The following is a 12400-nucleotide window of genomic DNA, read 5'->3' on the forward strand; positions in this document are numbered from 1 at the left end:
CATGAGCAGGGGATATCTTTCCATTTCCTCGTGTCCTCTTTTATTTCCTGAAGTAGCGTTTTGTAGTTTTCTTTGTACAAGTCCTTTACTTCCTTAGTTAAGCTGATTCCTAGGTACTTGATTTTCTGGGGCACAATTGTGAACGGGATTTTTTTTTTCATGTTGCTTTCTTCTCTCTCACTGTTTGAGTATAGGAAAGCCATGGACTTTGGGGTATTGATTTTATAGCCTGCAACTTTACTATACGAGTCTATTGTTTCTAGGAGTTTTTTGGTGGAGGTTATTGGGTTCTCTAAGTAGAGTATATCGTCTGCGAATAGTGAGAGCTTGATTTCTTCCTTTCCAACCTGAATGCCCTTAATATCTTTTTCTTGTCTAATCGCTATTGCAAGTACTTCCAGTACTATGTGGACAGTAGTGGAGATAGTGGGCATCCTTGTCTCGTCCCTGATCTTAGAGGGAAGGCTCTCAGTTTTTCCCCATTGAGGATGATGCTTGCTGTAGGCTTGTGGTAGATGGCTTTAATTATGTTGAGGAAGGTCCCCTCTATACCCATTTTGGCTAGGGTTTTCATCATAAAGGGGTGCTGGATCTTGTCAAATGCTTTCTCTGCATCTATTGATATGATCATATGCTTTTTATCTTTTCTTTTGTTGATATGGTGGATTATGTTGATTGATTTCCGAATGTTAAACCATCCTTGCATCCCTGGGATGAATCCTACTTGGTCATGGTGTATGATCTTTTTGATGAGTAGTTGGATTCTATTTGCTAGTAGTTTGTTGAGGATCTTTGCATCTGTGTTCATCAGGGATATCAGTCTGTAATTCTCTTTCTTTGTGGTATCTCTATCTGCTTTTGGTATCAGTGTGATATTTGCTTCGTAGAAACTGTTCGGAAGTGTTTTTGATATTTCAATTTCGTGGAAAAGCTTAAAGAGGATTGGGAGTAAGTCCTCTTTAAAGATTTGGAAGAATTCACTAGTGAATCCATCCGAGCCAGGACTTTTGTGCTTGGGGAGACTTTTTATTACCATTTCAATTTCCTTGATGGTGATAGGTCTGTTCAGGTATTCCAGGTCTTCTTGGTTCAGCCTTGGGAGTCTGTAGGAGTCTAGGAATTTATTCATTTCCTCGAGGTTTTGATGTTCCGTGGCATAAAGCTTCTCAAAGTACTCCCTGAGGATCCTTTGAATTTCTGTAGTTTCTGTTGTAATGATCCCCTTTTCATTTCTGATTCGGTTTATTAGGGTTTTCTCTCTCCCTTTCTTTGTGAGTTTTGCTAGAGGCTTATTGATCTTGTTAATTTTCTCGAAGAACCAGCTCTTGGTTTCATTGATCTTTCGGATTGTTTTTTGGGTTTCCATCTCATTAATCTCTGCTTTGAGTTTTATTATTTCCTTTCTCCTGTTCGGGTTGTGCTCCATTTTTTGGTCCTTCTCCAAGCTTTTAAGCTGTGAGGTTAGGTTACTTATGTGTGCTCACTCCTCCTTCCTGAGGAATGCTTGTAGAGCTATAAACTTTCCTTTTAGCACAGCTTTTGCTGTGTCCCATAAGTTTTGGTAACTCGTGTTCTCATTTTCATTCGTTTCTAGGAATCTTTTGATTTCCTCTTTGATTTCCTGTCTAATCCACTCATTGTTCAATAGCGCACTGTTTAATTTCCAGGTGTTTGATTTAGTTTTCTGTTTTTGTGTGTGATTTACTTCTAATTTCAGCGCATTATGGTCTGAGAAGATTGTTAATACAATCTCTATCTTCTTAATTTTATGGAGGCATGTTTTGTGGCTCAGCATTCTCATCTTGGAGAATGTTCCATGTACGCTTGAGAAGAATGTGTATTCAGCTTTTTGAGGATGAAGTTTCCTGTATATATCTACTAAGTCCATTTCTTCCATTGTTTCCCTCAGATGAAGTATGTCCTTGCTAAGCTTGAGTCTGGTTGATCTATCAAGAGGTGACAAAGCGGTGTTGAAGTCTCCCACTAGTATTGTGTTGCTGTTGATGTCTTTTTCCAAATCTATGAGTAGTTGTTTTAAGTACTTTGCTGGTCTCTCATTAGGTGCATATACATTTATTATTGTAAGTTCTTCCTGTTGTACAGATCCTTTGATCAATAAGAAATGGCCTTCACTGTCTCTTATGACCTTCTTCACTCTGAAATCGATGTGGTCTGATATTAGGATGGCTACCCCCAGCTTTTTTATGGGAGCTGTTTGCCTGTAGGATTGTTTTCCAGCCTTTGACTCTGAGTCTGTGTTTGCTTTGACTATTGAGATGTGTTTCTTGCAGGCAGCAGAATGTTGGGTTCAATTTTCTAATCCATTCTGCCACTCTATGTCTTTTAATTGGTGCGCTTAGCCCATTGACATTGAGAGAGATTATTATTATGGGATTTTGTACCATTGTTCTGTTAAAATTTGGTGTATTTGAGGGGCCTTTCTTGCCTTAAAGTAGTCCATTTAGTTGTTCTTGTAACCATGGTTTTGAGTCTATGAAGTTCCTGAGCTGTTGTTTGTCTGTGAAACTGTGTGTTGTTCCTTCTATTATGAATGAGAGTCTCGCTGGGTAAAGTATTTTTGGGGAGGCATTTAGTTCATTGAGTTTTTTCACTATGTCCCACCACTGTTTTCGGGCCATGAGGGTTTCATCAGAAAAATCAGCTGTGAATTTTAAGGATGCCCCTTTGTAAGAGATTTCTTTCTTGATCTTGCTGCTTTCAGAATTCTGTCTCTGTCTAAGGTTTTGGTCATTTTAATCAGAATGTGTCTTGGGGTATTTTTATTTGGATTTCTTCTAGCTGGTACCCTTTGGGCCTCCTGAATGTGGTCACAAGTTTTCTTCAGCTCTGGAAACGTTGTAGCAATGATGTCTTTGACAGTTTCTTCTTCATCAAGGTTTTCTTCCTGTCCCTCTGGGACTCCAATAATTCTTATGTTACCCCTCTTGGCTTCATCACGATCTTCTCTTGCCATCTGTTCCCGAATTGTGAGCCTCTTTTCCATTTTCTGCTCTTTTCTGGAGAGTCTCTGAACTTCATCTTAGAGCTCACTGATTCTGTTCTCAGCAGCTCTTACTCTGCTGCTGAGGCCTTCCACTGAGTTTTTCAATTCGCCTACAAGATTTTTCAGGTCTGACATTTCTGATTGCATTTTCCTCATTTCTGCCTTCAAATCCTCTTGTCTTCTATTGGCATTGCTTTCCACTGTTTCTTTTAGTTCCCTAAGCATCCTAAGTAGCTCCCTTCTGAATTCCTTGTCAGAGAGGTTGTCTAACACTATAGTACTGTTGGTGTCATCTGGGCTAGACTCTTCAATAAGAAAGTTTGGTGAGCTTTTGCGTTGCTTTACCATTGTGACAAGTGTGGTTTAGTCCTTCACGTTCACTGTTACTATTCTGCTTGATATTCAGTGTGAGTTAAGATAGGCTTATGAGTTATTGACTACTATGTTTCTAGTGGCTGAGCTAAACTAGAGAAGTTTCCATCTAAGAAGGTAGCTTATGGTTCCTATGGCATATGTAGTGGGAAAATATTTTGCGGCTGCATTAGTGGCCGCAGCTCCGGAAAGAGTCCCTGGGACTGGGCGAGGAGTTGGGAATGTCTCCTGGTTGGAATGAGGAGCCGTTCAGCTTTGTTGCCCAGAGCTGGGCCTCCGTGCCCGTCCCGCGCAGATCAGGGGAGAAAACCGGCTTTCCAGGAGATGGAGCTAGCTGCGCATGCCCAGAGAGGGTCCCAGGCCCCTGGGGGCGGGCTGTACCTGGTTGGAATTGGAGCCGCTCAGCTTTGTTGCCCAGAGCTGGGCCTCCGTGCCCGTTCCATGCAGACCAGGGGAGAAAACAGGCTCTCCAGGAGACGGATCTAGTTGCGCATGCCCAGAGAGGGTCCCAGGCCCCCAGGGGCGGGCTGTACCTAGCCGGAACTGGAGCCGTTCAGTTTTGTTGCCCATAGCTGGGCCTCCGTGCCCATCCTGCACAGATCAGGGGAGAAAACCGGCTTTCTAGGAGATGGATCTACACTCTTCTCTCTTTGAGGTCTTCCTTGATCGCATCTCTGCACTGCTTTGCAAGCTCGGACGTTAGCTTGCGGTTGCCTGAGGCATGAGCCAAACCACGCTGGCGAATAAGCTCAAGAGTTTTCAAAGACAGGTGCTTTTTTGTGGCTATCTCTCTCGTGGCCTTCCTCGCACATTCATGGAGGTGCTGAACCAGTCGATCGTATTCCTCGTCAATGTTGTCAACAATGGCATCTTCCCATGTTGCCGCAATAGTGCCAAAGAGTTCCCAGTTGGTGTTCATTCTGGGAGTTCTCTTTTTAAACTTTGCAACCCTTTCTCCCCACTGTGTGAAGTAGAATTTTGCATGAAGGAGACGGTGGTCTGATCCCGTTCGGAATTTTGGGACAACAGCCACATCGGTCAGGCAAAACTGTCAATTGGATATGATGTGGTCTATTTCGTTGGGAATCTTCCACCGGGAGACTCCCATATCCAACGTTTAGATTCTGCCTTCTGGAACTGTGAGTTACCATGGTTCGTCTTGGTCAACATGATGAACTCAGACAGTCTGTCACTCTGTTCGTTCCATTCTAGGCCATGGGTCCCGATGTGAAGTTCTTCAGCTGATCTTCTCAGTCCTATCTTGGCATTAAAATCACCCATGATGATCTTGTAGAAGGTGTGGTCTTCTTTATAGAACTTCTCTAGCTCCATGTAGAACTTCTCGATTTCTCTTTCATCATAATGAGATGTTGGTGCGTAGACAACGAAGATAGAAACTGCAGGCAGTGAGCCACATCTATTCAAATGTAAACGTCCGATTTGGGTTGTTAGGCATTCGAATGAATCAATGCTCATGGCCAAGTTTGTGTTGACAAGGACACCAACGCCCCTTGACACCTCTTTTATCGCATGTTCTGAGGAACAATTCTTCTCCAGTGTCGAAAACAGCATGGTGAGATTCGTGCCTTCTTGTCTCGGTCAGACCAATGATGTCGTACTTGATCATTTGCGCTTGTACCATCAGGTGCTCGATGGATGCATCTGATGCTAGCATACGTGCATTGAAAGTACAGACGATCATTTTTGTGTTCCTTCATTGTGGCAGCCTAGTTCGGCCTTGAGATTTTATCGGCCTCTCCTTTCTCATCCTTCTCAGTGCTGCCATGTCAGTGAAGCTTTCAGGGTCAGGTGAATGAGATCAGTTGTAGTTACTGGTTTTGGCATATCAAATACACAACGGATAGCTTGCCAGGCTCTTCCGTGCGGGCGGAATACTCTTGGTAGCTTGCCAGTCTTTCCAAGAGGGATAGAGGCTTTTGGGACGACCTCTAATCACCCTCGTAGGTGTTACCATATTTGAACCCTATCAAATATGGTACAACAATTCCAGAAAATGGGTATTTAGTGTCTTATGATGTTTTAGGGTCCGGAAAGCATCCTGGAGTGTGGTGGCGGCTGGGTAGTGGAGGTAGTGTCGGTTGTGTCTGCCAGTGGGGTATTTATCTGGTCCAGGTAGGGGTAGGGTGGGTCTTTTGTGCGCAATCCGATCCCTGGGTGGTTGGTGGAAGCAGACAGGGCAGGTTAGGGTGGGGCTCCTGATTAGAATCCCTTTGTCACCTGTGGTTGGTGGAAGCAAGCAGAGGATCTCCGTCCCTTGGTCCACCGAGCCTGGAGTCCAAGGTCTCAGAGCGTTCTGCTTATCTTGTTCTGTGGTTCTCTTGTCGTGCGTGAGTCTCGGTCGGAGCTGCCACGTGGGTCTGGAAAGCGTCCTGGAGTGTGGTGGCGGCTGGGTAGTGGAGGTAGTGGAGGTTTCTCAATGTTTATGAGAAACAACCTCGTTCCTGATGCCCCATTCGCTCTCAATGGAACGACCATCTCCGAATGCAACAGCTATGTGTACCTAGGTCGAGAAGTCAACATGACAAATGACCTGGCACCCGAGCTGCGCAGGAGGAAGAGAGCGGTCTGGAACACCTTCAAGAACGTCGAAGAAATAACTAAGAGGACAAAGAACCTCAGGCTCCGGGCACATCTCTTTGATTCCACTGTTCTTCCTGCATTAACATATGCCTCAGTGACCTGGGCCCTACGTAAACAGGATGAGAATGCTATTCAGGTCTCCCAAAGAGGAATTGAAAGAGCTATGCTTGGAATATCACGTTTCACTCAAATGAGAGAAAGAATCCGGAGTTCTGACATCCATCGATGATCAAGAATCAGGGATGCTGTCTTGTTTGCCAAGGTGTCAAAAATCAGATGGGCTCATCACGTAATGAGATTTAAAGATGACCGCTGGACTAGAGCTGTTACGGACTGGATTCCACGGGATGTCAAAAGACCGCGTGGCCGCCCACCTACCAGATGGTCAGACTTCTTCATCAAGATCATGAACGATTGGTTTGAGGCTCTTCATGTTCCCAGAGCGAACAGATGCCATTGGGCTACACTAGCACGCGACAGGGACAAATGGAGACGTTACTGGCGCCCGCTCGGGCAAATCGACGACTAAAGGGAAGTTAAGTTTAAGTTTTAAGTTTATATTTAGCTTTAATATTAATTAAATAAAGCTTTAATATTAAGAATCTTTAATATTAAGAAATCTTTAATTTTTAAGAAGCATTCTAAAAGTTATTTTGAGAAACTTGCTACAGGGCCAGAAACATCATACAGAGGTTAAGGCACTTGCATGCGGCTAACCCTGATTTGATCCCCAGAAGTTCTAGGAGTAAGCCAGAACAGAACCAGTAGTTAGACATTAGTACTGCTGACTTTGGCCCAAGTGCTCACCCCCTCACAACTGCTATGAAGTTAGTAGTAAATTTTATTAAAAGAATTTTACAGATGACTGGACCCTACGTGAGGCAGATCAAGATCAAGACCCGCGTGGTAAGTCTTGGTCAAAGAAAAAGTGATGTATGAAAAAGAAGCAAAACAACAAGAAGAAAAGATAGAAAACATGAAAGCAGAAGATGGTGAAAATTTAATGCCATTAAAATACAGGCTGAGATGCTGCATGAGTCCCTAATGATGATTCCAGACTGCCAGCACAGGCTGGAAGCTGCACATATCTACCTTCTGCAAATACTGGAGAGTGAAAAAAGACTTGGAAGAAGCTGAGGAATATAAAGAAGCACTATCAGTACTAGATTCAGTGAAATTAGAAGCATGAAGACTTTCTGCATAAGATGTTTTTGTGCATTATATCCTAGCATTCCACTTAATCACTTAACTTCCCTTTAGTCGTCGATTTGCTCGAGCGGGCGCCAGTAACGTCTCCATTTGTCCCTGTTGCGTGCTAGTGTAACCCAATGGCATCTGTTCGCTCCGGGAACATGAAGGGCCTCAAACCGATCGTTCATGATCTTGACGAAGAAGTCTGACCATCTGGAAGGTGGGCGGCCACGCGGTCTTTTGACATCCCGTGGAATCCAGTCCGTAACAGCTCTAGTCCAGCGGTCGTCTTTAAATCTCATTACGTGACCAGCCCATCTGATTTTCGACACCTTGGTAAATGAGACAGCGTCCCTGATTCTTGATCGTCGACGGATGTCAGAACTCCGGATTCTTTCTCTCATTTGAGTGAAACGTGATATTCCAAGCATAGCTCTTTCTATTCTTCTTTGGGAGACCTGAATAGCATTCTCATCCTGTTTGCGTAGGGCCCAGGTCTCTGAGGCATATGTTAATGCAGGAAGAACAGTGGAATCAAAGAGATGTGCCCGGAGCCAGAAGTTCTTTGTCCTCTTAGCTATTTCTTCGACGTTCTTTTTTTTTTGTGTGTTCATACATTTTTTTTAAATTTTTTAATTTATTTATTTATTGAATCACTGTGGGAAAGGTTACAAAGCTTTCAGGTTTAGGTCTCAGTCATGCAAATATCAAACACATTTCCCTTTACCAATAGTTTTTTTTTTTTACCATGAAGAACCCCAATAAAACCCCACCCCCCACCCCTCCCAGTCCCTGTGGGGCAGATGAATTCTAGTTAACACTCTATCTGCTTTGATTAGATTCATTGTTTCAATAAAAGATTCACCACTATTATTTAGAGTTTACCCCCCTCCCCAAATCAGACATGCTGAAAAAGCATTGTGACGTGATTTGCTTTCTACAGCTGGGTTCAAGAATTAAATGTTGGTTTTGGATTTCTGCTATTTTACTTATTGACCCTGGAAGTATTTATACTGAAAGTCAGATGATTAAGAAATTGTTTTCTGTGGTCTGGAGTCGTGGCCGTGCTGGAGAGCCGCTAGTGGGGGGCAACTGGTGGCCTCAGTAGGGCGAGAAGGGCGGACTGAAACGTCCCCCTTCCCATGAGGTTTTAGTTGCCCCCACTCCCCCGGCTCATACCTGCTGTCCACAAGGCTCCCATGCGGACGCCATCTTTCTTTCCAGAGAGGAGAAGGCGACTGGGGCAACACCCTTTCCCCTCCGGACAGACATGATGGCCTGGATTAACGCATAGTCCTTTCACTTTTCTGCTCCAAGCTGCCGGGTTCTGCATTAAGTCCCTGTGCTTCTGGGGCTGTGGCCGTGCTGGAGAGCCGCTCGCGGGGGGCAACTGGTGACCTTGGTAGGGCGTGAAGGACGGACCGGGACGCCCCCCCTTCCCATGAGGTTTTAGTCGCCCCCACACCCCCGGCTCATACCTGCTGTCCACAAGGCTCCCATGTGGCCGCCACCTTTCTTTCCAGAGGTTGGAGGGCGGAAGGGACCAACACCCTTTCCCCTCCTGGCAGACATGATGGCCTGGATTAACGCATAGTCCTTTCACTTTTCTGCTCCAAGCTGTTGGGTTCTGCATTAAGTCCTTGTGCTTCTGGGGCTGTGGCCGTGCTGGAGAGCCGCTCGTGGGGGGCAAATGGTGACCTCGGTAAGGCGTGAAGGACGGACTGGAACGCCCCCCTTCCCAAGAGGTTTTAGTCGCCCCCATACCCCCGGCTCATACCTGCTGACCACAAGGCTCCCATGTGGCCGCCATCTTTCTTTCCAGAGAGGAGAGGGCGAATGGGGCAACACCCTTTCCCCTCCAGCAGATTTGATGGCCTGGATTAACGCATAGTCCTTTCACTTTTCTGCTCCAAGCTGCTGGGTTCTGCATTAAGTCCTTGTGCTTCTGGGGCTGTGGCCGTGCTGGAGAGCCACTCGTGGGGGGAAACTGGTGACCTCGGTAGGGCGTGAAGGACAGACCGGAACGCCCCCCTTCCCATGAGGTTTTAGTCGCCCCCGCTCCCCCCGCTCATGCCTGCTGTCCACAAGGCTCCCATGTGGCCGCCATCTTTCTTCCAGAGAGGAGAGGGCGAATGGGGCAACACCCTTTCCCCTCCAGCAGATTTGATGGCCTGGATTAACGCATAGTCCGTTTACTTTTCTGCTCCAAGCTGTTGGGTTCTGCATTAAATCCTTGTGTTTCTGGGGCTGTGGCCGTGCTGGAGAGCCGCTCGTGGGGGGCAACTGGTGGCCTCGGTAGGGTGTGAAGGACAGACCGGAACGCCCCCCATCCCATGAGGTTTTAGTCGCCCCCACTCCCCCGGCTCATACCTGCTGTCCACAAGGCTCCCATGTGGCCGCCACCTTTCTTTCCAGAGGGAGGAGGGCGGAAGGGACCAACACCCTTTCCCCTCTGGCAGACTTGATGGCCTGGGTTAACACACAGCCCGTTCACTTTTCTGCTCCAAGCTGCTGGGTTATGCATTAAGCCCTTGTGATTCTGGGGCTGTGGCCGTGCTCCAAGCTTAACTATGATTTTCAGAGAGAAACGTTAGGTGGTTTACTTACCATGGATCACTTTGTACATAGAGAGATGTCGCGCGGCCGCATAAGCGGCCGCTCGGTTTTGAGGAAAAGTCCTAGTTCCCGCATACTCGAGCTGTGCTTGTAGAGGTTTCTGGTCACCGGGGTTCCATCTGGGGGAGGCGGGATGCGGTACCTACCCCATCTCGGACTTCCCGATGATCTCGGCTCTTTTTGGAAACTGTTTATTTTTTTTTTCCTTCGGGATCTGTGGATCCCGCCCTCCATGTAGTCCTTCTCTTCGGCTGAATCTCTTCGACGTTCTTGAAGGCGTTCCATGCCGCTCTCTTCCTCTTGCGCAGCTAGCAGCTCGGGTGCCAGGTCATTTGTCATGTTGACCTCTCAACCTAGCATTCCATAATTTGTTATTTTGACCACTGCTCTGTGTTCAAGTAGGATGAGAATCTAATTATAGATATTTCTGACAGAAGTAAAGTCTATAGAAATTTAGATACTTTGCCTCATAGCTGGATTGAGTCGAAAACAGGATTTTAGGATTTTTTTGTTTAAGTAAAACCAGAACTTTGATTAGCTTCTGAATAAAGTGCAACTTCCTTAAAAAAAAAAAAGAAAAGAAAAATGAATATTACAACTTTACAACAGTAAAGTCTCTCTTTTTTTTTTTTTTTTTTTTTTTTGCTTTTTGGGTCACACCTGGCGATGCTCAGGGGTTACTCCTGGCTCATACACTCAGGAATCACTCCTGGCCGTGCTCGGGGGACCATATGGGATGCTGGGAATCGAACCTGTGTTGGCCATGTTGGCTGCGTGCAAGGCAAACGCCTTACCCACTGTGCTATCGCTCCAGCCCCAACAACAGTAAAGTCTCATGTCCATAATCATGAAAGATTTTTTTTCAGATATTTACAAAATACCTTCTCTACTTCTTCAAATATTGGTTGCAAAAATTGGGTAAGGATAATGGGAATGTGGTTTACATAACTAACTTACTAGTATATAGTGTATCCTATGAGGAACCAGAGAGATAGTACGGCAGGTAGGGCACTTGCCCGCAACCCTCCCAGTTCAATCCCTGACTACTTCATATGGTCCCCAAATTCCAGCAGGAGTAATTCCTGAGTGCAGAGCCAGGAGTAACCCCTGAGCACCACCAGGTAAAAACCTCAAACAAACCAAAACAAACAAACAAACAAAAGAAAATGAAGTGTACCTGTTATTGCTACACCATGAAACTAATAGTTTCATTGTAATCACAGTCCTCCGTTGTTCACCAATTTGCTCGAGCAGGCCCAGTAACGTCTCCATCGTGAGACTTGTTGTTACTGTGTTTGGCATATTGAATATGTCATGGGTAGCTTGCCAGGCTCTGCCGTGCGGGTGAGATACTCTCGGTAGCTTGCCAGGCTCTCCAAGAGGGACGGAGGAATCAAACTCGGGTCAGCCATGTTGGCTGCGTGCAAGGCAAATGCCCTATCCACTGTGCTATCGCTCCAGCCCAATAGTTTCATCAAGGTGAACTTACCTTGGGGGACAGGGGTAGATGGGTGGGGTGGGTGGGGTTGTGGTGAGGCTTAAGGCTTATTTTAGCTCTGCACTCCAAGATCACTCCTGGCGGGGCTCAGGAAACCATATGGGGAGCTGGGGATAAAAATCTGGGTTGGCTGTGTGCAAAACAAGTACCCTTTCTGCTGTTCTATCTCTCCCACCCAAGGTAAACTTATTAAAGAATTATTAAGTGGTTAAAAAGTTGTTCACTTTTTGTTTTCAGTTCTAGTAAAATTTTCCTAATAAAGTTACATTTACATTCACTGAAATCCTTTTACCAAGGCTTTAAAAATTCAGATTATAGTTGACCAGGCAAGATATTATAAGAATAAAAATACACATTTTCTTTAATATTTGTTACTAAAATGAGAATATTTAAGATAACAGCTGAAAAGTATGCAAGTTATCATAGTTTAAATGAATGTGTTATCAGAAAAGATGTCATAAGGCTTTTCTGGCTATGAAAGAGATTATTTTATTATGAGAATTGATAAGAAACATAAGGAAGAAGCATATGCTAGAAATTTGTTTAATTCTATGTATGTAAAAACTACACTGCGTTTTGAAGAACAATAAATTTCAAAACTACAGAAAATGCCACATAAAATATATTTGTATTAAAAATTCACTTTCATGGGAAATCGAAAATTCAGTTGCTTCCATTTATTTTTAGTACATATCTTCAGGGGAATTTTTAAGCTAATTAAAATAGGACTTAAGGGACTGGGGCAATAGCACAGCGGGTAGGGCATTTGCCTTGAACGTGGCTGATCTAGGTTTGATTCCCAGCATCCCATATGGTCCCCTGAGCACCGCCAGGTATAATTCCTGAGTACAGAGCCAGGAGTAATCCCTGTGCATCGCCAGGTGTGACCCAAAAAGCCAAAAAAAAAAAAAAGAACTTAATTATATGTCACACTTTTTTAGGATGGGGGATATAGCACAGTGGTAGAGCACATGTATATATATACATGTAGAGGACCTAGTTCAATACCTGGCATCACACATACACACACACACATAGACACACACACATAGACACACATCATCACATATTTTTCTTCAAATAAAATCCTGTGGGTAAAAAAATATATTTTAATAATG

General features: G+C 44.8%; 1 protein-coding gene and 1 pseudogene across 1 annotated transcript in view; both read left to right on the top strand.

Moving 5' to 3' along the window:
* The window catches only part of ANKAR (ankyrin and armadillo repeat containing), an 87667-nt gene that overhangs the window by 59769 nt on the left and 15498 nt on the right, over positions 1-12400 (top strand). The gene's annotated exons all lie outside the window — the stretch shown is intronic.
* On the top strand, positions 6839-7166 carry LOC130020932 (tubulin-specific chaperone A-like; annotated as a pseudogene).

This window comes from Sorex fumeus, unplaced genomic scaffold, assembly GCF_029834395.1.
Source record: "Sorex fumeus unplaced genomic scaffold, SorFum_2.1 ptg000014l, whole genome shotgun sequence".
Classification (NCBI taxonomy): domain Eukaryota; kingdom Metazoa; phylum Chordata; class Mammalia; order Eulipotyphla; family Soricidae; genus Sorex; species Sorex fumeus.